We start from the raw sequence: 21,164 nt of genomic DNA on the forward strand, positions 1-21,164 counted from the left end.
GTGAGTACACCCCTAAGAGACTACACCCCTAAATGTCCAAATTGAGCACTGCTTGTCATTTTCCCTCCAAAATGTCATGTGACTCGTTAGTGTTACTAGGTCTCAGGTGTGCATAGGGAGCAGGTGTGTTCAATTTAGTAGTACAGCTCTCACACTCTCTCATACTGGTCACTGAAAGTTCCAACATGGCACCTCATGGCAAATAACTCTCTGAGGATCTTAAAAGACGAATTGTTGCGCTACATGAAGATGGCCAAGGCTACAAGAAGATTGCCAACACCCTGAAACTGAGCTGCAGCACAGTGGCCAAGATCATTCAGCGTTTTAAAAGAGCAGGGTCCACTCAGAACAGACCTCGCGTTGGTCGTCCAAAGAAGCTGAGTGCACGTGCCCAGCGTCACATCCAACTGCTGTCTTTGAAAGATAGGCGCAGGAGTGCTGTCAGCATTGCTGCAGAGATTGAAAAGGTGGGGGGTCAGCCTGTCAGTGCTCAGACCATACGCCGCACACTACATCAAATTGGTCTGCATGGCTGTCACCCCAGAAGGAAGCCTCTTCTGAAGTCTCTACACAAGAAAGCCCGCAAACAGTTTGCTGAAGACATGTCAACAAAGGACATGGATTACTGGAACCATGTCCTATGGTCTGATGAGACCAAGATTAATTTGTTTGGTTCAGATGGTCTCAAGCATGTGTGGCGGCAATCAGGTGAGGAGTACAAAGATAAGTGTGTCATGCCTACAGTCAAGCATGGTGGTGGGAATGCCATGGTCTGGGCCTGCATGAGTGCAGCAGGTGTTGGGGAGTTACATTTCATTGAGGGACACATGAACTCCAATATGTACTGTGAAATACTGAAGCAGAGCATGATCCCCTCCCTCCGGAAACTGGGTCGCAGGGCAGTGTTCCAGCATGATAATGACCCCAAACACACCTCTAAGACGACCACTGCTTTATTGAAGAGGCTGAGGGTAAAGGTGATGGACTGGCCAAGCATGTCTCCAGACCTAAACCCAATAGAACATCTTTGGGGCATCCTCAAGCGGAATGTGGAGGAGCGCAAAGTCTCGAATATCCGCCAGCTCCGTGATGTCGTCATGGAGGAGTGGAAAAGCATTCCAGTGGCATTCTGTAAAGCTCTGGTAAACTCCATGCCCAGGAGAGTTAAGGCAGTTCTGAGAAATAATGGTGGCCACACAAAATATTGACACTTCAGGAACTTTCACTAAGGGGTGTACTCACTTTTGTTGCCGGTGGTTTAGACATTAATGGCTGTATATTGAGTTATTTTGAGGGAAGAATAAATTTACACTGTTATATAAGCTGCACACAGACTACTTTTCATTGTGTCAAAGTGTTATTTTGTCAGTGTTGTCCCATGAAAAGATATACTTAAATATCTGCAGAAATGTGAGGGGTGTACTCACTTTTGTGATACACTGTATATATATACAGTATATATACAGTATATACACCCTCCTCGTATGTGATCAGGGCCTCCAGTAGCGGAAGACAAATTGACTACACTAAATTGGGAAAAAAGGGGAAAAACGCACAAATAAAATGACAAAAAAGGTAAAATGATTGAAGTGAAATCAGATCAGATTTTAATCTGAGTGCGTCTCTGTGTGTGCAGATATAAAGTGTGATCGTTCTGACTGTGGAGTAAAGACTCACTCAGGGGATTTCCCCAACGGACTCAACACTTACTCATCACTGCATGGACTGTCTCACATTATTAAGGCTGACAATGCACCCCCCCCCCCCCCCCCACACACACACACACACACTGACAGACCACCACTACTGAAACCATTTCAGGACTGATGCGGGACCACCACAGCGTAGACCAAACACGGTGTGTGTTACATTTACTTTCACACGTTACACACTCACCAGAGACCTTTATACAAAATGATCTAGGGGGGAGACGGATGGTAATCCATGTACAGAGCTATAAAAGGAGCGTTCAGTTCAAGTGTATTGTGGTTGCACAATTACAGCTTTTGTGCCCAATAATGGCTCTCTGGCAGCACTGGGGTTTGAATTCACAACTTTTTTGGCCCCAAGACAGAACCTAAATACAGCCGAACACATGTACAGTCATTACAACCTAATAGCAATCTAAAAACATTTCATTTCAATAAATGTACCAGACACACTTTTGCTTATAATTAAGTCAATTAGGTGCTGCTATTGTCTGTTATCTAATAATGATGCTAAGATGTAAACCCTATATGTTCAAAAGCATGTGGACGCATGACCATCAGCTTTAAAGAAAAAGAAACAAGGCTAGAGTCTTTATAAACAACTAGCTATATCTAGTGAAGTTAGGCTGCTAGAGGGGAAGTGCAACATTCCAGCTACTCGATCCACCAATGTGCCCTGCAACACAATTGCTGACCAACGCTTCTCACTCAAACCTAACTGTTTTTAAAGAGATAGCTACTAATGTCAGCTAAACAATCCACCAATGTGCCCTGCAACACAATTGCTGACCAATGCTTCTCCCTCAAACCTAACTGTTTTTAAAGAGATAGCTACTAATGCCAGCTAGTCAATCCACCAATGTGCCCTGCAACACAACTGCTGACCAATGCGTCTCCTTAGAGGTAGCTCCTCATGCCAGCTACATGATCCACAAATGTGCCCTGCAACACAATTGCTGACCAATGCGTCTCCTTAGAGGTAGCTCCTCATGCCAGCTACTCAATCCACCAGTGTACCCTGCAACACAATTGCTGACCAATGAGTCTCCCTCAAACCTAACTATTTTTATAGCGGTAGCTACTCATGCAAGCTACTTGATCCACCAGTGTGCCCTGCAACACAATTGCTGGCCAATGCTTCTTCTCCACTGCCACCACAGATGTAAATGCTGTATGGTCGAAAGCATGTGGACGCCTGACCATCAGCTTTAAAGAAAAAAGAAACAAGGTTAGAGTCTTTATAAACAACTAGCTATATCTAGTGAATTTAGGCTGCTAGAGGGGAAGTGCAACATTCCAGCTACATGATCCACCAATGTGCCCTGCAACACAATTGCTGACCAATGAGTCTCCCTCAAACCTAACTGTTTTTAAATAGGTAGCACCTCATGCCAGATAATTGATCCACCAATGTGCCCTGCAACACAGTTGCTGACCAATGCGTCTCCCTCAAACCTAACTGTTTTTAAAGAGGTAGCTACTCATGCAAGCTACTTGATCCACCAGTGTGCCCTGCAACACTATTGCTGACCAATGCTTCTTCTCCACTTCCACCACAGATGTAAATGCTGTATGGTCGACAATATGTGGACGCCTGACCATCAGCTTTAAAGAAAAAGAAACAAGGCTAGAGTCTTTATAAACAACTAGCTATATCTAGTGAATTTAGGCTGCTAGAGGGGAAGTGCAACATTCCAGCTACTCGATCCACCAATGTGCCCTGCAACACAATTGCTGACCAATGCTTCTCACTCAAACCTAACTAGTTTTTAAAGAGATAGCTCCTCATGCCAGATACTTGATCCACCAATGTGCCCTGCAACACAATTGCTGACCAATGCGTCTCCTTAGAGGTAGCTACTCATGCCAGCTACTCGAACCACCAATGTGCCCTGCAAAACAATTGCTGACCAATGAGTCTCCTTCAAACCTAACTGTTTTTAAAGAGGTAGCTCCTCATGCCAGATACTCGATCCACCAATGTGCCCTGCAACACAATTGCTGACCAATGCATCTCCTTAGAGGTAGCTACTCATGCCAGCTACTCGATCCACCAATGTGCCATGCAACACAATTGCTGACCAATGCGTCTCCTCCACAGCCACCACAGATGTAAATGCTGTACGGTTGAAAGTATGTGGATGCCTGAGCATAAACTTGCTGGCCATCCCTTTCTCTCTTTCAAAAACCATGGGGCTTAACATGCGGTATTGATGGCAGTTGATGTGACAGATCTGTGCAGGCCACTGGAGGTCTTCAACACTAAACTTGACAAACTATTTATGTCTATATTTATGGACCAGGCTTTGCACTGGGTCAGGTCATGCTGGTGCCACAACCGCTGGAAGCATGTTACATACTTTATATTACCTGTTAGCACATGGTGTGGCTGAAACACTTGTATTTGCTAATTAGAAGGAGTGTCCACATATTTTGGCCATATATTGGACTTTGCATATGAATATTTAAGCTCATTGCTGAGCTATGTTGGAATCAGACACTGTTGAAGACTATGTGTCCCAAGCAGGAATAACACAGCAACAAACAGAAAAGCATTTATTCACCTTTAATAACCACTTCAGACTGCTCAGGGTCACAATGGGACTCTGACCAAGGGGCAAGTCAGAGTCTCCAGTTCACCTTATGTAATTTTATTAGAATACTTGAGGCGAGGGTCAAATCCATGCCTCTTTACTAAGGCCCTGCCTAATTCACGGCCATAAAAATCATGTAATATTTTAAGGATTGTTTTTAGCGATTTTCAAGTGTCAAGCATTTACTGGTTAATCTGCACTATGAGGTGTCCTAGCAATTCTACGGCAATTCAGTTATGCCTAGTTCATACTACACGATTTTTGCTCTGATTTTTGCTCATCGACTGGTCGGCACTAGATTTGCCGGCTCGGGAGCAACTCTGCGTTCACTCGGCGAGCTAAACTCGGCTATCAATTGCTGTGTGTGAACTACTCAACAACTTGATCCGAGCGGCTCGCAGACCGAAGCAAGATTTCTAGCATGTCAGATATCTAGATCTGAGTTGCCCGACTGGCAGTAAGTGCTATGCTGAACAGCCAATGAGAACGCAAGATTCAGTGTAAGGGGAAACGCAGGGGAGGCGTTGTGAAAAGATGGGACAGGGGCGTAATATAGTTTATATCAGAATACATCAGCACACACACATTTTACAGTATTTCTGACCTTATCGTTCTCTACAAAACACCAATGCTGCATTGCAAAAAATATTTATTAACCTCCAGCTTACCATAGAACAATCCAAACCAAATTCACTCAGATTCATTTATTTTTTCTCCTTGATTTAACGCTGCACATCAGCGCATTAACAACTTTGATCGCTCGCTACTTGTTGACGTGCATTTTTGGACGTGGTATCATTAAACCCCTCTTCACTTCTCATGTTTGTTTTCGTGACAAAACGTAGTTTGGGAGACCAGAGAAGCTCGTCTGCGATTCCAGTTGGTGATAGATGGTGTAGTGTGAAACCCCCTATCGCCGGTCAGTTGTGTATTGTGAAAGCCACACCGAATTAAGAGAATCCTGATTACAAGAGATCCAGTTGTGTAGTGTGAACTGTACAGCGACCTGATGACTTGGAAAGTTGTGTAGTGTGAACTTGGCATTAGTAATCGCTTAGTCAAAATGTCAAAGTGTAAAGCAGCTAAAAACACGATTTGGGTAACTGAGTTTGGAAAACTCTCAACCAACTATCTACACGGATATGTAGTCTCATATACACTGAGATTTAAATCATTTTATCTTATTTTTGAAAGAGGTCTATAAAATAAAGCACATTTTCTCGTGAATTTAGTAGAGCCCTACTCATTACATTCCGGTATCTAGTATATCAATATCAAACACAAGATCCATACACAAGGGGAGCTGGAAAATACCTGTAGTGCACATTTTATTATCAACTTTTTTTCCACGCAGCAAATGTGCAGTGATGCGACTGACATTTAGAGCATCCAAACGTGCATATGTGTGTGCCTGGTGCACAGATGGTGTGTGTGTGTGTGTGTGTGTGTGTGTATGTGTGTGTGTGAGGGGCAGATGGAATGTGTGTGTGTGTGTGTGTGTGTGATGTGACAACACTTTAGAAATCCCCACGCACAGCTTTACACAGCTGTCAATCATTTTAGCAGCCACAGAACTGTCAATCAAATGTTAGCATACACTATACGGTCAGAAGTATGCGGACACCCCATCTGATTACTGATTTCAAATGTCTCAGCCACACTCCTTGTTAACTGTTGTATTAAATTTATTGGCAGAAAAGGTATTTTACGCTTTCAACTTTGCAGCAATATTTTAGGGAAGGCCCCGTCCTGTTCCAGCATGACAGCCCCTGTGCCCAAAGCAAGCTCTATAAAGACATGAAGAAAAGCTCGGTTTAAAGAAACTCCAGTGTCCTGCACAGAGTCCTGAACTCAGAGGCACTGAACAACTCTGGAATGAACTGGAACATCAACTGAGACTATTTGACCAACATCAGTGCCCAGACAAACAAATGCTCTCCTGACTGAATGGCCACAAATTCACACAGACATACTTTAAATACTTTAAAGTCCTCAGAAGAGTGACTGTTGCTGAAAAGATCACATAGAGGTTACTACATTTTAATACCATTTGTTTTTTGACATAGGACGTCCAACAAGTTCATGGTCAGGTGTCCAAATACTTTTGGCTATATAGTGTATGTAAGTAGATAAGCCATTTAGACATTTGGAATCATTTATTATATTACCATTTGTTGTAAAATCAGTGAAATCATTACTATTTATTCTTTATTAATGTTTTTTTTCTGTTTTTTTCTTTGTACTGTTTGATATTAAAGATCATCAAACACATGATAGAAGCTGAAGCTCGTCTCAGTAACGACTCTCACCTCTTTAGAGACGCTGTGCAGACACCTGACTTTGAGTGTGAGGAGGTGCTAACAAGACTAAACTCATTCGACAGCATGTTTGTACATGAAAATAAGAGCGATCACGTCAACATTTACTTTTCTTGGACATCTTACACCTCTGACCCGCCCTTTCCTCATCTGAAAAAAAAGTTCTGCATGAGTTAAAAACACAAAAACGATAGTTTAGACTTAGAAATGCAACCAAACAGCAAACAGCTTAGAGAGAATCATCACCTAAACACAATTCTTACTTCTTAAGCAGAATAAATAATACAAGTAATAATTACTATAAAATGTCTTTTTTATAATAATAATAATAGTAGTAGTATCATTTTTATCATTATTATTACTGCTATTTATTATGGTAATTATTGATTATTTATTGTTATTACTGTTATAATAATAATAATAATAGTAGTAGTAGTAGTAGTAGAAGTATATTTTTACCATTATTATTACTGTATTACTGCTTTATTATTTTTATTTATTTGTTATTACTGTTATAATAATAATAGGAAGAAGAAGAATCAATAAAAACTATAAAAATTAATTGTGGGGTGGCACGGTGGCTCGGTGGGTCGCCTCACAGCAAGAAGGTCCTGGGTTTGATTCCCAGGTTGAGCGATCCGGGTCCTTTCTGTGTGAAGTTTGCATGTTCTTCCTGTGTCTGTGTGGGTTTCCTCCGGGAGCTCCGGTTTCCTCCCACAGTCCAAAGACATGCAAGTGAGGTGAATTGAAGATACAATAAACAGAATGGCCACAAACCGCTCTACCTTAGAATCGAATCCAGGACCTTTTTGCTGTGGGGTGACAGTGCTACCCACCCGGCCACCATGCCGCCCCACCATTAATTCAGTTGTTATTGATTCTTCTTCTTCTTATTATTATTATTATTATTATTATTATAACAGTAATAAAAATAAATAATCAATAATAACCATAATTAAAAGCAGTAATAATGATAATAATTATAGAAATTATAATACTGCTTACACTATTATTATTATTATTATTATTATGATTATTATAACAGTAATTATTATAACATAATAAAAAGCAGTAATAATCATAATAATAATAATGATAGAAATTAAACTACTATTATTATTATTATTATTAATATTATTATATTTTGTAATTGTTATTTGTATTATTTTGCTTACAGAATAAGAATTGTGTTTAGGTGATGATTCTCTCGGTGCTGTTTGTATTTCTAAGGTTGAACTATCGTCTTCAGTTTCTGTTTGTGTGTGTGTGTGTGTGTGTGTGTGTGTGTGTGTGTGTGTGTGGGCTGGCGATCTAGCGATCTGTCCAGGGTGTTTCCTGCCTGTCGCCCAGTGAATTGTAGCCAATGTGACTCTGAATAGGATAAAGTGGTGGTAAAACACATAATGACTGACTGACTGAAGGGTTAAGGGCCTTGCTCAGGGGCCTAGCAGTGGCAACTTAGAGGCGGGCCTTGAATCCCTTGAATAACCTTCTGATTACTAGTCCAGTGCCTTAAACACTGAGCTACCACTACCCTTAAAACAAATGATTTACATAATTTTAATGTTTATTAAAGCCTTTAGTGCCCTGTAGCTGGTAGACACGCCCTGATCTCATTGTGATAAATATGCTTCAGTGGTGAAATATGCTTGAATATGCTTCTTTCTCTTTTAATTTGTCACCCTGTATATAATATATAACATAAAGACATGGCAGTACTGTTAGCGTTGTACACGTGGATCTGTTTGCTGTTTGTTTGTTGCTCGTGTGTGGTGAGTCGTGCACAGCCCTCATGATTCAGATGTGACTCAAGTGAAAAAGCTGAGCACCCATCTGCACCTCCAACTATTTCTCCAGCTCTCCAAACGTCCTGCGTTTCTGAGGCTGCTGAAAGACATGTGCATTCAGACACGTGACTCACGTGCGTTTACAGACCGTACGGGTGTTATTATGTACAGTCATCTCCAGAATTATTGCCCCTTCAGTCCTGTTGGTTAAAATGTTTATGAAAAAATATTTTCTTTTTCTTAGCTTGATCTAAAAATCACATAAATGTGACCACATTTCTGTAAACTTGTGCTAAGAAAATTAAAACCATGCAAGTGGTTCTCTGTGCAATCACATTTTTTACTGATTAGATTGGAAAATCCAGAGAATGAGTCTGAAATCACCCCTCAAATACAAAACGCTAAATTTCCACAGATTTTCCAGCCTGATAAATCCTCTCTTGTAGACTCTTCTCTTCAGCTCACCAAAAAATATACAAGGGACAAAAGCATCAGAGGCAAAATACTAATTCTGTGCTCACCAAACCATTTTATTATGATTCTCTTGGCAAATCTAACATGACCAAGTTTAAGATGCCCAGCACAAGTTCCAGTACTTTATGAAGTCCATGATGTGATGTATTTAAACATTAGAAGACCACTTATCTTAAACTAAGCCTCCCAAAGTAACAGTCATAAAACATCTCACAGATTTGAACCCGGATATCAGCTGTGCTATTGACTGTAGATGAAGTTCTAGTAGCATCTAGCAAACTACCAAACTACACAAACATTTGTATTTAGATAAAATAAAAAGCTTTTCTGTTAACACGACTACCTCACTAATTGGCCAGTAGTGTCCTTTTGGAAACTCAAAGACTTGGTGATCCCCAGATGCTGAAATCTTCAGACAAATTACAAGTTACATTCATGGCAGGACAGGTAGTTACTGGTTACACAAGATTCTTCAGTTCTAGTTTTAAATATCAAACATAGTCATGGACAATTTTGTATCTCCAATTCATCTCACTTGCACGTCTTTGGACTGTGGGAGGAAACCAGAGCTACTGGAGGAAACCCACACAGACACAGAGAGAAACTCCACATAGAAAGGACCCGGACCGCTCCACCTGTGAATCGAACCCAGGACCTTCTTGCTGTGAGGTGCCAGTGCTACCCACCAAGCCACCGTGCCGACCAAGAAGGCCAGGTATCCTAAACAAACCCTGCCAGAGCAATTAAATACAGCAATTAAAAACAGTCATAAAACATCTCAGGTTCTCACAGATTTGAACCTGGATCTCAGCCGTGCTGAGGTGACAGCAGGTGACAGAACCCAGTTCCAGTCAAAGTTCTAGTAGCATCTACCAAACTACACACACATTTGTATTTAGATAAAATAAAAAGCTTTTTTTTTTGACACGACCTCCCCACCAGTTGGCCGGTAGTGTCCTTCTGGAGATTCAAAGACCCAGATGCTGACATCTTCAGAGAAATCATCAGGTGTGAGTAAAATCTGTGAATGTGTGTCTTCCTGCAGTAGTTCATGGTGAATTTCTGTGTGGCCTGGGCCAGATCAGGATACAGCAGTCAATCAACATAAATGAGTAGATTTGGAAATAAACTGGGTTTTTTTCTAAATAACATCTAAGTTATCAATTTATGCACTAGGAACTATTTTATGAACATTTTATAAGATGATTAATTCGAATTTTAAAAAACACACTATGAAAAGGGGCACCACCCCAAAAACTTTTTTGTTCAACTCCTTAATCTTTATAAAGTGTAAATCTAAAACAAATACTGTATATATACGTATATATATATATATATACTGATGCAGCGCTGCTTTCACATCATCATCACATGAAAATCTTCTTCCCCTTAATGCTTCCTTAAGCGTTTAAAAAGGTGGAAATCAGATGGCGCTAAATCCGAACTATAAGCGTCTCTCAGTCTCTCAGACACGACCGATTACTACTCCTCCCACCCTCACTGCTTCCAATCAAAATATAAAAGTGTGGAAACTTTTTGATCCCTCGTGTGTATATATATGAGTGTATGTATGTAAGAAGAGCATTATTATGCAGCTTGAGGTACGGCCTGTTTCAGTCAGAGCAGTCTATATAAGGTAGAAATATAAATCACTTGATAACATATCAGAAAAAAAATTAAACCACATTTGGGTAAAAATAAAATCCGTAAGTCCCTACAGGTACACACAGGCTGTGTGCAGTGTGGACATAGTAAATCCTTTTTTTTTTTATTGAGAAATGCATGGATGAACCCACAATATGCCCGCTTAACCAGTGTTGAATTAAATGTATTTGCATTTTTACAGTGGACATCGTTCTTAAGCAACGTTTTCTAAGTTCAAAAATACCAGTGGAATGGAAAACCACAAAAAAAAGGGAAGAAACATTGAGAGGAACCAGACAAGGAACTGACTGTTTGCCGCTATTAATTTAAAGTCATAAATCAAGAATCTGGTCTATTCAGAACCAATCTGTGCTAATAAAAGAACTAGTTTTTGTACTATTTGCCATGTAACCACATTAAATCAGGGTTAAGGAAAGTTGAGGAAAGTTGTAGCCTAGTGGTTTAGGTACTGGACTAGTAATCAAAAGGTTGCTGGTTCAAGCCCCACTACTGCCAGGTAGCCACTGTTGGACCTTTGAGGAAAGCCCTTAACCATCAATTGCTTAGACAATATACTGTCACAGTAATGTGAGTCGCTTTGGATAAAAGGCTCTGCTAAATGCTGAAAATGTAAATGTACTAATGAATGTAATGATTTACTGATGCAAATCTAGTAAACTCTAATAGTTAAACTGCACATATAATCTTAAGCTAGCTGGTAATGGACAGGATTAGCATTTTACCTCATTTACCTCATCATCTGCTTAATAGCGAGGCATTAATAAGATAAATTGGGTCCGTTAGAAAAGGGAAACCACAAATCTCTGTAGGGTTGTGACACTCATACACTGTCTAAGTATTACAAGACCAAGGGTGGTGCAATATTTTGACATGCTATATAGTCAAGTTCTACATGATCTGGAACACAGCTTAAGTTCTAAAGGTTATAAAAGCAGCTCATCATGCTAATCTAACACATTTCCATTATTTTATAGATGTTGTGTTCATTTTAATCTTAATGTGTCAGCTACTACACTAAAATGCTGTCGAACGCTAGACCCTGAGGGATAAAAGCTCTGTCTCTCTCTCTATAACCACTTGTAATTTGGTGGTGGAAATGTGAAGCGCTCCAGTAAATGAGTCAGGACCAATTAAAGAGCACGCAGGAAAACCTCACCGCATCAGGGAGATGTGGAGGGGTTCAAGTCCCTAGACTTTGTTTTCCATAAATCACAGCGGTGGGTTTCTTTACAACACATGGAAGATCTTTGTATTTACTGTAAAGTGTGTGTGTGTGTGTGTGTGTGTGTGTGTGTGTACCCAAGGGAATTGTACTACAGCCAGAATCATTAAACTGTTCGTCCAGTTCATTTTCCAGGAAGCTAAATAAAGCTGCTGTGTTTCGATCATTACTGTACCTCTGCATTTTATACCTCTGAAACATTACTGGAATTCATTCCTTCCTCACCAAATTCATAAATACTGTATATCATAAGTAAAAGCATCTGTCTACAGACCTTTTCCAGAGTGGGCCCGCATTTGCACCAGCACTGGACAATGGCTGGGCCAGTTTGTGGGGTGCAGCTCAGTTTTTTATGTCCCCTTGTTCTGCTTTTCGAGAACTGGGTGTCTCTTGCACTGGGGAGCAGCTTGTTAAATTATAACAACCAGTTGTTTGCACTATTCTGCAAATTAATTATTGTTTTGATTACATAATTTAGAGAAGCAGAATCAGAATCCTTCCGCCAAGTACCAGATGTGCAAGGAATTTCTCATGGTGCAGGTATCAACATACACTGATCAGCCATAACATTAAAACCACCTTCTTGTTTCTACACTCACTGTCCGTTTTATCAGCTCCACTTACCATATAGAAGCACTTTGTAGTTCTACAATTACTGACTGTAGTCCATCTGTTTTGTATGGTTAGGACCCCCACAGGACCACTACAAAGTAGGTATTATTTGGGTGGTGGATCATTCTCAGCACTGCAGTGACACTGACATGGTGGTGGTGTGTTAGTGTGTGTTGTGCTGGTATGAGTGGATCAGACACAGCAGCGCTGCTGGAGTTTTTAAATACCGTGTCCACTCACTGTCCACTCTATTAGACACTTCTACCTAGTTGGTTTACCTTGTAAATGTAAAGTCAGAGACGATGGCTCATCTATTGCTGCTGTTTGAGTTGGTCATCTTCTAGACCTTCATCAGTGGTCACAGGACGCTGCCCACGGGGCGCTGTTGGCTGGATAATTTTGGTTGGTGGACTATTCTCAGTCCAGCAGGGACAGTGATGTGTTTAAAAAGTCCATTAGCATTGCTGTGTCTTATCCACTCATACCAGCACAACACACACTAACACACCACCACCATGTCAGTGTCACTGCAGTGCTGAGAATGATCCACCACCCAAATAATACTGTGTGGTGGTCCTGTGGGGGTCCTGACCCTTAAAGAACAGCATAAAAGGGGGTAACAAAGCATGTAGAGAAACAGATGGACTACAGTCAGTAATTGTAGAACTACAAAGTATAGTGCTTCTATATGGTAAGTGGAGCTGATAAAATGAACAGTGAGTGAGAGTAGAAACAAGGAGGTGGTTTTAATGTTATGGCTGATCAGTGTATATATATATATATACAGTGTATCACAAAAGTGAGTACACCCCTCACATTTCTGCAGATATTTAAGTATATCTTTTCTTGGGACAACACTGACAAAATGACACTTTGACACAATGAAAAGTAGTCTGTGTGCAGCTTATATAACAGTGTAAATTTATTCTTCCCTCAAAATAACTCAATATACAGCCATTAATGTCTAAACCACTGGCAACAAAAGTGAGTACACCCCTTAGTGAAAGTTCCTGAAGTGTCAATATTTTGTGTGGCCACCATTATTTCCCAGAACTGCCTTAACTCTCCTGGGCATGGAGTTTACCAGAGCTTCACAGGTTGCCACTGGAATGCTTTTCCACTCCTCCATGACGACATCACGGAGCTGGCGGATATTCGAGACTTTGCGCTCCTCCACCTTCCGCTTGAGGATGCCCCAAAGATGTTCTATTGGGTTTAGGTCTGGAGACATGCTTGGCCAGTCCATCACCTTTACCCTCAGCCTCTTCAATAAAGCAGTGGTCGTCTTAGAGGTGTGTTTGGGGTCATTATCATGCTGGAACACTGCCCTGCGACCCAGTTTCCGGAGGGAGGGGATCATGCTCTGCTTCAGTATTTCACAGTACATATTGGAGTTCATGTGTCCCTCAATGAAATGTAACTCCCCAACACCTGCTGCACTCATGCAGCCCCAGACCATGGCATTCCCACCACCATGCTTGACTGTAGGCATGACACACTTATCTTTGTACTCCTCACCTGATTGCTGCCACACATGCTTGAGACCATCTGAACCAAACAAATTAATCTTGGTCTCATCAGACCATAGGACATGGTTCCAGTAATCCATGTCCTTTGTTGACATGTCTTCAGCAAACTGTTTGCGGGCTTTCTTGTGTAGAGACTTCAGAAGAGGCTTCCTTCTGGGGTGACAGCCATGCAGACCAATTTGATGTAGTGTGCGGCGTATGGTCTGAGCACTGACAGGCTGACCCCCCACCTTTTCAATCTCTGCAGCAATGCTGACAGCACTCCTGCGCCTATCTTTCAAAGACAGCAGTTGGATGTGACGCTGAGCATGTGCACTCAGCTTCTTTGGACAACCAACGCGAGGTCTGTTCTGAGTGGATCCTGCTCTTTTAAAACGCTGGATGATCTTGGCCACTGTGCTGCAGCTCAGTTTCAGGGTGTTGGCAATCTTCTTGTAGCCTTGGCCATCTTCATGTAGCGCAACAATTCGTCTTTTAAGATCCTCAGAGAGTTATTTGCAATGAGGTGCCATGTTGGAACTTTCAGTGACCAGTATGAGAGAGTGTGAGAGCTGTACTACTAAATTGAACACACCTGCTCCCTATGCACACCTGAGACCTAGTAACACTAACAAATCACATGACATTTTGGAGGGAAAATGACAAGCAGTGCTCAATTTGGACATTTAGGGGTGTAGTCTCTTAGGGGTGTACTCACTTTTGTTGCCGGTGGTTTAGACATTAATGGCTGTATATTGAGTAATTTTGAGGGAAGAATAAATTTACACTGTTATATAAGCTGCACACAGACTACTTTTCATTGTGTCAAAGTGTCATTTTGTCAGTGTTGTCCCATGAAAAGATATACTTAAATATCTGCAGAAATGTGAGGGGTGTACTCACTTTTGTGATACACTGTATATACGTATATATATATATATATACTTTTTTCTTTATCTATATGTAAAAAGGCAAAGAACATTATGTGCATTCATTTAAAATGGATATTTGCACTGGATGTACAATATTACCTATCACTGTATGTGAAAACATTTAGGGGGCTGAAGACTTTTTCGGGGCAACATGTCTGTTTTTAGCCTCACTGCAAACACTTAAACAAGATAATGAACAAAAAAATCCAATTACGTTAACGCACCAGTGACTCAGTGGAAGCGGCGCTCTGATTTCACAGATATTGCTTGACGGCTTTTTAGTGCTTTTAATCAGTCGTTAGAGAAAAGCTCGCGGTAATGAGGACCATTAGTCACGTTGCGCTCATACAACCGCGTGCACCCCGTTACCACGGCGACTGCTACTTCAGCGCACAATAAGCTCAGTGAGGTCTGTCAATCACGTGAGATCACCAAGCGGTCAGCGCACAACCCCTTTTGTCTGCGCGTTCGGCAGCCTGGTGACATCACCCTCACCCAGAGTGGGTGATTAGCGTGATGTAGCATCACGCTCGAACAACGCTGGAGAGCCGTGGCCTCCTGTGGTTTGAGTCGAGAAGAAAAAAGAAACCCACAAAGGATCATAAAAGAGGAGACGAACAACAAGGCGTCCAGAAATAGCAGCGCAAAAAATAGCCGTTCTCAGAGGCTTGTGTCTCATTCACGCTGCTGATTTTAGTAAATGAGGGAGAAATTGGTTTACGTAGCAAGGAAAAATACCTGGGTACAAAAAAACACCACAATGTTCAGTTAAAAAATAGAATCAGTCGGTCATATTTGGTAACCTGTCTGGTAGTGAACAATAAACAAATCTACTGACTCAATTAATCTGAACACAAACGCACCTCATCAATGAGTGACATCACCAATATATGAATACATTTACATTTGTGGCATTTCACAGACGCTTTGATCCAAAGCGACTTACAGTTGTGACCATATACAATCTAGGCAGTAGAAGGTTAAGGGCCTGGCTCAGGAGCCCGACAGTGGCAATCTGGCAGATGTGAGGCTTGAATCTGCAACCCTGTGATCACTGGTCCAGTACCTTAACCACTGAGCTACCACTGTGACAGTATGCACCGATCAGCCATAACATTAAAACCACCTCCTTGTTTCTACACTCACTGTCCATTTTATCAGCTCCACTTACCATATAGAAGCACTTTGTAGCTCTACAATTACTGACTGTAATCCATCTGTTTGTCTGCTTGCTTTGTTAGCCCCCTTTCACCCTGTTCTTCAATGGTCAGGACTCTCCCAGGACCACTATAGAGCAGGTATTATTTGGGTGGTGGATCATTCTCAGCACTGCAGTGACACTGACATGGTGGTGGTGTGTTAGTGTGTGTTGTGCTGGTATGAGTGGATCAGACACAGCAATGCTGCTGGAGTTTTTAAACACCTCACTGTCACTGCTGGACTGACAATAGTCCACCAACCAAAAATATCCAGCCAACAGTGCCCCGTGGGCAGCGTCCTGTGACCACTGAAGGTCTAGAAGATGACCAACTCAAACAGCAGCAATAGATGAGCGATCGTCTCTGACTTTACATCTACTAGGTGGACCAACTAGGTAAAAGTGTCTAATAGAGTGGACAGTGAGTGGACACGGTATTTAAAAACTCCAGCAGTGCTGCTGTGTCTGATCCACTCATACCAGCACAACACACACTAACACACCACCATTATGTCAGTGTCACTGCAGTGCTGAGAATGATCCACCACCCAAATAATACCTGCTCTGTGGTGGTCCTGTGGGAGTCCTGACCATTGAAGAGCAGCATGAAAGAGGGCTAACAAAGTATGTAGAGAAAGAGATGGACTACAGTCAGTAATTGTACAACTACAAAGTGCTTCTAAATGGTAAGTGGAGCTGATAAAATGGACAGTGTGTGTAGAAACAAGGAGGTGGTTTTAATGTTATGGCAGATCGCTGTATATTGTCTAAGCAATTGTGGGCCCAGCAGCAGCAACCTGGCAGTGGTGGGGCCTGAACCAGCAACCTTCTGGATGCTAGTCCAGTACCTCAACCACTAAGCTACAATGTCCATGACGCTACACATAATCAACTCTGGGAACTGAACCCAGGACTTTCTTGCGGTGCCACCCCCGTGACAGAATTTGTTTCATTATAAATACTAGGTTAAACATTTGTCTGGAACATGACTGTTTACATGGCAGGTATTTGCCCTGACATATTCGTGCGAATTCACAGACTTGGTGCTAAGGTGCTAGGGCTAAATATAGCCGCTAATGTGTGTGTGAGGCAAAGTGCATGTGTTTTAGTGTTTGTGTGTAAGACCGATACTGAAACAGTCCAGTCCAGCTGTACAGTAGCAGGTGCACAGGATTGTAATGTCCTTCCTCTATTACAGATACACACAAACACACACACACACACACACACACACATGCCACCATGTGAAAGACGAGTCTACCGGAATCTGATCGCTAGCATGACCGGGCAAAATCTGCTGTCAGCGTTTGAAAAGTCCCTGAAGCATCAGGAGGCACTGAGGGGTGTCAGAAAGAAAAAGTGATGACTCACCAAGCTTCCCAAAATCACCCCCCTCCCCATTCCTGCTTTACGGGAAACAGAATGTGTTTTCCTTTTCTCCCCCTCCCTTTCTCTTCGCCTGGCTTCTGTCCTTGTCAGTCGCTCTGCATTTTAAGGCAGGGGTCAGACGCTGGGTTAATGTTTGTCTGTAGGAGTGCTGTTTTGATCTTTGCGAGTGCGGGGGTGTAATTAGGCGGCGGTGCGGCCCTGTGGCTCAGCTACTCCGCCTGCACGGTCGACAAAAACGGCCTTTGTTCTTCGTCCAACCGCATAACTGTACGTTTAACACTTTATACACTGACGTTACTCAACCGAGCTGAACACTGCGGTTGGGGGAGTGGGGGGGGGGGGTGTTTTTGGGGCAGCTTAAACATATATATCTTACTATATATTTATATACACTTAGATTCACACACACACATACACACATTTAAATTTTTGGCATTTAGCAGACACCTTTATCCAAAGCGACTTACAGTACAGTTACAGTATACAGTCTGAGCAATTGTGGGTTAAGGGCCTTGCTCAAGAGCCCAACAGCAGCAACCTGGCAGTGGTGGGGCTTGAACCAGAGACCTTCTGATTACTAGTCCAGTTCCTTAACCAGTAGGCTACAACTTGCCCTAGTGACTGCTGCTTTGTTCAGTGCTTGCCTTGAGTGGTGCAGAAAAACGTCATTAAAAAGTGTGAATATGAGACGAATCTGCATTTGTGTTGATTAACCATCAAATCCACTCAGAAAGCTCCACATGTATCTGTGTTCATCTGGATTTTCCTCACTGTTTTACTTTTAAACTTGTGTTACAGCTCGAGGTTCTGAGAAATTGTGAGAAGCAGCTTTTCCGAGAGTCTAAAACACTTATTGTTAATAAAGCCTAACGTGGTTTAATGTATTAAAAGAAGGAGACAGGAGCACTAAACTTCTCTTAATTATTACTGATCATAAGTTCTCTCCACTAATGAAATTCCTTCCTTGTTCTTTTAGTACAATAAGTCACGTTAAGTTTGTTCACATTAAGCTTTGTTCACAGTTCAGCTGTGTCGGAATACGTAGTATTCATAAAACAGTGCAAGAAAAGCACCCGGATGACCTACTGCATGGCGGATGTAGTACGTCTGAGGTTGCGTTCATACTGCACACTTGCGTACTGAAAGAGCCAACTGCTTTACCGGTCGAGCAGTGTGCACTGCCTCCAGTTTAGTACATACTGTTTAAATATGCGATTTTGTGGTGCAGTGGGATATTCCGCTAGCACACCAGCACCGAGTTTCTGAACTCCTCGGTTTGAAACTGGTGTTGCCACCGGTCGGCTGGGCGCCATTTGGCGGGCATAATTGGCAGTGCCTGCAGCAGATACTAATTGGCCACCATATCTGCAGGGTGGGGGCCGGACTGTGTGTGCGTGGGTGGGTCTTCATACGCTGTGTAAGGACCGTGTTTGGTGGAAGAGACGCCTGTGCAGAATGCAGGGGTGAGAAGAGGAGGGCTGTACACGTGTCGGAAGAGGCGTGTACAGCGACGTGCTCTCCTTGGATCTAATCTGGTATCTCTCAGCAGCGGATGACAAATTGAGTGCGCTAAATCGGGAGGAAAATGGGGAGAAAATGCATATATAAAAAAAATATGCGATTTTGGACACAGTCTTCAGTCTAGCAAGCGCAAAAATCGCCAAGCCCTAAGCAGTAAAAGTTTGTGGTGCGTGCCACTGCATTTGAATCACTTTTGCCAGGCTGGAGTGAAGCAGTGTTGCTTAACCTGCTGCTGTGCTTCCTTCAGTGTCACACAGCCTACAGATTTACAGCTTTGCCGCTCAGTTTTTGTTGCTTGTCGCCGCACTCAAAAGTCCAATCTCACTTTGACACAGTTTTCAAAACCCCACCAATGAGACAGATTTAAATGTGTGGTGGAGAGAAACTGATTCTCATTGTTTCACAAACGCTGAACTGTTATATTCAACCTTATCTAAGAACCACTGGTATTGTGGGAAAATCCCACGTTTCCCAATCCTGGAATTGCTTGTTGTGGCTTCGCAGATCTTGAAGCTCTTTATTACATGTATGAACATAGCACAAACTTTTAGCATGTGCCACCTAAAGAGCCACAACAGCTGACTGCTAAGTGCTAAAGCGATGGTATTAAAAACAATCAGCATTCACTACTGGGTTTCAGACTGCCTTTTAAGTAGTTAAAGATGGTTAACGTGTCAGAGCAGTCTTACACAAGGCTAAGATCACTGTGCCTGCCAGAGTGGTTTAAAGCACAGTGATGTTGGACTTCGGAGCAGTGAAAACACATTCTTTGGAGTTGATGAAGGCTGTGAGAATGCTGCCTGCCTGAATGCACAGTGCAATCTGTGAAACGTGGTGGAGGAAAAATGATGCTCTTTTTATGTTTCAATTCTTTATGTGCAGGTTTTAATCCTCACTTTGAGTCCCTGCCTGTGTTTCACATGTTCTCCCCATGTCAAAGGTGATATGCTTGAAAACTATTTAACGTTGGTGTGGAAGACCTTGACCGGCCTGTGCAAACAGAAGCCTGATCTCAACCCCATTCAGCATCTGTTTGTTTGTTTATTAGGATTTTAACGTCATGTTTTACACTTCGGTTACATTCATGACAGGAACGGTAGTTACTCATTACACAAGGTTCATCAGTTTACCAGGTTATATCAGTTACAGTCATGGACAATTTAGTATCTCCAATTCACCTCACTTGCATGTTTTTGGACTGTGGGAGGAAACCGGAGCACCCGGAGGAAACCCACGTGGACACGGGAGAACATTCAAACTCCACACAGAAAGGACCCTGACCGACCCACCTGAGAATCGAAGCCAGGACCTTCTTGCTGTGAGGCGACAGTGCTACCCACTTAGCCACCATGCCGCCCTCTTTAAGATGTATTAAAACACTGACTCACTGATGATTTTGTGACTAAGGAAAAGTAAACCCCTGCAGTCGTGTTCCAAAATCTGGTCCAAAGGCTTAGGTTAGAATTTTTCTAAAATTTTTTCAAGCAATTCACATTTTGTCAATGATTTTTACCGCGACCCAGGAAACACAAACAAGGCAATAAAACAAAACACAAAATGAAATGTACTTCATTAATAAAAATTATGGCAAGCTGGTCCCACTGTGGTTTACAAGATGTAACGTAAAGCCTCCAAAATACAAGTTCATTTTGCGTTTATGTGCCTGTTAAAATTTTATTTAATTATTATTATTTTATTAATTTTTTTTTTTTTTTTTTTTTAGGTGACTCCATATTAACACTCATGTTATAAACGTTTTGGTGTTCATATACTTTTGTCAATGCAATGGGTCAATCATTTATTAGTAAGAAATCGAGACATATAAAGACAGAGAGAGAGAGATATGTGAGAAGATATTAAAATTATTTGCTTAAACAGCTGCTGTTATTTACTTTTCTAGGGAAGAAATGGTTATGTAATCCAGAAATGCTGAAATCCCCGGTGTTAATAAAATCCACTCACCCTTCACCTCTATTACCGGTACAAACATCCATTACCGAATTATTTTTGTCCCACAAGAGACGCCGTAGGTGCAGCACAGCTCCTTGGAAATCTGGGGAGTTTCCGTCCCTATTGGCCTGGATTTCAGAGAGCAGAGCCGAGCAGCGCCGAGCTAACCAAAAAAGCCCCTCCGCCGTTCACCCGTCTGATTTATTTTACAGACGACAGTTTGGTCTCATCAGCAGTTTTTAAACTCTGTACACTTTGAAGCGGATTACAGCACGAGTCTGGTGT

General features: G+C 42.0%; 1 long non-coding RNA gene across 3 annotated transcripts in view; it reads right to left on the bottom strand.

Annotated features, from left to right (window-relative positions):
• LOC134334151 (uncharacterized) overlaps positions 1-20,954 on the bottom strand; it is a 59,473-nt gene extending 38,519 nt beyond the window's left edge. For 2 of the 3 annotated variants that reach the window (XR_010015464.1, XR_010015463.1), the window contains exon 1: positions 17,391-17,550. This is a non-coding gene — a long non-coding RNA (uncharacterized LOC134334151). Of the gene's footprint in view, positions 1-17,390; positions 17,551-20,891 lie in introns of those variants that run through there. The other variant, XR_010015465.1, reaches the window with a different exon arrangement.
• Positions 20,955-21,164: the final 210 nt, after the last annotated feature.

Source organism: Trichomycterus rosablanca, chromosome 2 (assembly GCF_030014385.1).
Source record: "Trichomycterus rosablanca isolate fTriRos1 chromosome 2, fTriRos1.hap1, whole genome shotgun sequence".
Taxonomy (NCBI): Eukaryota; Metazoa; Chordata; class Actinopteri; order Siluriformes; family Trichomycteridae; genus Trichomycterus; species Trichomycterus rosablanca.